This window comes from Mastomys coucha, unplaced genomic scaffold, assembly GCF_008632895.1.
Source record: "Mastomys coucha isolate ucsf_1 unplaced genomic scaffold, UCSF_Mcou_1 pScaffold3, whole genome shotgun sequence".
Classification (NCBI taxonomy): Eukaryota; Metazoa; Chordata; class Mammalia; order Rodentia; family Muridae; genus Mastomys; species Mastomys coucha.
The window spans coordinates 71,478,879-71,482,136 of record NW_022196909.1 but is presented as its reverse complement, the minus strand read 5'-3'; the positions used below and the strand labels follow the sequence as shown (position 1 = coordinate 71,482,136).

Below are 3,258 nucleotides of genomic sequence, written 5' to 3'. Positions count from 1 at the left end.
CCCCCCCCAGCTATGTCTTTGGTTCTGTCTTGTTCTGTGCTGTTTGGGTTTTGGTTTTCTGGGCTGAGCTGTTGTGGTTGTGACCAAATGCATTGTGAGTTTAAAGCCAGTGTTCCTGTCCCAGATGTCACCAGAGGGTGGAAGGGGTCCCACAGCTGGGATGCTATGACAAAAAGTGACCACTTAGGCACCATATGACCAGGGGCACAAGGAGGGGTGCCTAGGTTAACCATGCTTCCTTCTCTACTTCCCTCTGGAAACACACCTGGCAGGAAACATTCCCCAAGAGCATAGCCCATCCTCCTGCCTCAGTATATTTAATACCCTGTCCTCCCAAAGAGCACAGCCGGGGTCAGCCAGTGCCCTAGTTAGTTTCTGCTCAGTATTGGCCAACCTAAAAAGGAGTGGGGTGCCAGGCAGTGGTGGTGCACGCCTTTAATCCCAGCACTTGGGAGGCAGAGGCAGGTGGATTTCTGAGTTCAAGGCCAGCCTGGTCTACAGAGTGAGTTCCAGGACAGCCAGGGCTACACAGAGAAACTCTGTCTCGAAAAAACAAAAAAAAAAAAAGAAAGAAAAGAAAAAAAGAGTGGGTGCCACAGCTCAAGGGCCTTGAGTGCTTGGCAGAAAGAACAAAGAATACAGTATGGCAGCTGATGTTGCCCATGGGGTAGGGGAGTAATGTGACAGACTTGGAGAGAATACCTGGCCAGCAGCAGTGCACCTCTAGGTGCAAGCACAGATGTGCTGTCTCACAATGTGGTCACTTTCTGAGTTGCCTGAGCATCAGGGCTGTGGAACTTCCGGAGAAAACCAGGGGCATTTGGGGCGTGGCCTCTCCCGACACTCTGCCCTTCCCTTTTTCTAAATGTTCTCTTTTTCCTCTCTCTTAGTTCTTGCTCTCTCTGTGTGTTTCTCTTTGTCTCTCTCTGTCTCTCTCTATCCTGAGATTCACACATCTACCATCTGCCCTATCCACCTTAAAGAATTAAAACCCCTTTAATGTCCAGTCTGCTCTGTACCTCACTGCTTTCTGGGATAGCTGAGAGCCAAGCTCCCCCTAGGCAGGCTGCCCACCCACAGTCTCCTCTGTACCTTCCCAGTTATTAAAATCTAAAGCCTGGTCAGGAAAGTTCTCTAAATGCACCAGGAAGGGATACTGTCTGCTCTCAGTTGGTATAGAAGCTGCCAGCCTGGGCCACAGGCAAACTCCCTGGCCCCTCCGTAAAACAGGTGCTGGGGACAGTGACTCCCCAAGGACCACCTCACTGTGGAGATCACTCCTGTGCAGGCTGGGGGCACAGGCCCAGCCATGGCAAGTGCTGATTTCCAAGTGTGTGACCTTGGGCTTCTCATTTGACTTCTTAAGAGTTCTCAGTCCTCAAGTGAACTGTGAAGTTCTTAGTGCTTGCTGGCCCTAAAAGCTAACAGCACCACATGCCCTGGACGAAGAGGACCCGGCACCCACATGAGTTGAAAGGGGAGGAAGGAAGGCGCCCTAACCTTAGATGGCCGGGTGCCTACAATGTCCTCTGTTTAAATGCAGCAGTCTAAGGGACAGTGGTGAGACTTGCCAAGCACACTCTCAGCCCTGAGTTCAGATCCAGAACCACATAAAAAATATGGCCTGTGGGGGCTGTGGTCTCTGGGGGCTGGCTCCGACAGCACCACAGTGCAGAAGCGAGTGCAAGTCCGCCTGGATCTTTATTGGTGTTTTTCTGAGGCCTATCCTCTGGAGGCAGGTGGCTCCTCTGGGGCCAGTGATGTCATTTTCCCCCTTGTGATTTTCTCTGAGGAAGTCCTGGGGCTCAAGAGAGACAGATGAGGGCACCCTGGAGTGCTAAGCCCCCCCCACCCCCCACCCCCCGCACACAAGAACCCACCAGGAGAGCCAGGTAGGCCTATGAGGCCTGCAGAGTGACATGGAACCTTCCCTATTGCAAAGTCAGCAGCCCCAGAGTCAGACAGACAGACAGACAGACAAGACAGTCCCCGCTGCCCCACAACTAGCAGGCTCAACTTCTGAGGAAGCCCCAGGAGCTGCCCCACCCTTGACCTTTGGGGATTCAATGGCCAGAGCCCGACATAGGGTTGTTTTTAAATGCACATTGTGCACCTCTCTGGGATTTCCTGAGGGAAGCCGGTGCCAGGAGACAGTCAGATGATGTCATTGAAAGCTGCTCACAGTTTTCCTCATCGGTAGTTTAAAGCTGTAAGCCTGTACAGGTTTGCAGGTCTCAGAGATCTGAGCGTCTAAAGCTGGCTTACTGTTACCCTGTGACTTTAGGTCCCCCCATTCTCAAGTCCCCAGAATGGGAATTGTGGGAGATCTGGAGCCTGGAACTGCTCTCACTCCCCACAGATGCTCTGTGGGATCTGTACACAAACTCCCCATCACCCTGTCCTGTACTGAAGGAGAGGGGTCTCAGGGCGAGGAGACTCCAGTGGGGTCTGGTGGAGGTGGGGAGGGCGTCCCACAGGAACACTGAGCACTGACTGACATGTCGCCTGCTGCCTGTCTCACCCTCTGCGTCTGTGTCCCTTGTGGGCCGGGTGGGTCAGGACATTAGATTACACCTGGTCCTTGGGAGAAGCCACAGTCTCCCATGGCCACAGTGTAGGATGGGAGTGGAGAAAAGAATTGGCAAGAATGTAAGGGGAATCAAAGAGGGAGGCAGGGCTCCCCTCACAGACGCATGGAACAGCTGGGAACTGCCTCAACAACCTGCCAAGGCCAGGGCTTGGGGCCCTCTGGGCCTGCATATGGCAGCTTCCTGGCCAAGAGAGCCAGTGGTGGAACTGGAGGCAGGTGGGAGGGTAAGGGACGAGAAATAGGCTTTGAACTTGGGCCTCTGCCTCCCCCCCATGACAGGTGTAATCTAAAAACCTTACTCAACTCCCACCCCAGAGGCTGCACCAGTTCTTGGCACATCCCCACCCCTGCTCGTATCTATATACTCATTTTGGAGTTTAGAGAACCAGCCACATTTTTCTCTCACTCCAAAATGCCCAGCAGAGCCCCCTCCCCCATCTGCAGCTTGCTTAATCATTAGTTGTGCAGCACTGTCGGACCTTTGCCTAGCGCTTCAACCAGGCCACCTCACATTTTGAGTTTTTTCCCCACTCACCCCTCCTGTCCTTCCCCCGACCCCTTCCTCTCAAACCCCCACATTTAAGTTTTGGTTTCTGCCTCTTCCTGCTTGGGGGAGGGGCCGTCTTCTAGTTGTTTTGATGCTTTTTCAGTTGGTTTGGTTTTTTTTT

The 3,258-nt window shown here is 53.2% G+C and overlaps 1 protein-coding gene across 8 annotated transcripts in view; it reads left to right on the top strand.

Moving 5' to 3' along the window:
• Positions 1–3,258, top strand: part of Ptprs (protein tyrosine phosphatase receptor type S) — a 65,641-nt gene that overhangs the window by 33,913 nt on the left and 28,470 nt on the right. The gene's annotated exons all lie outside the window — the stretch shown is intronic.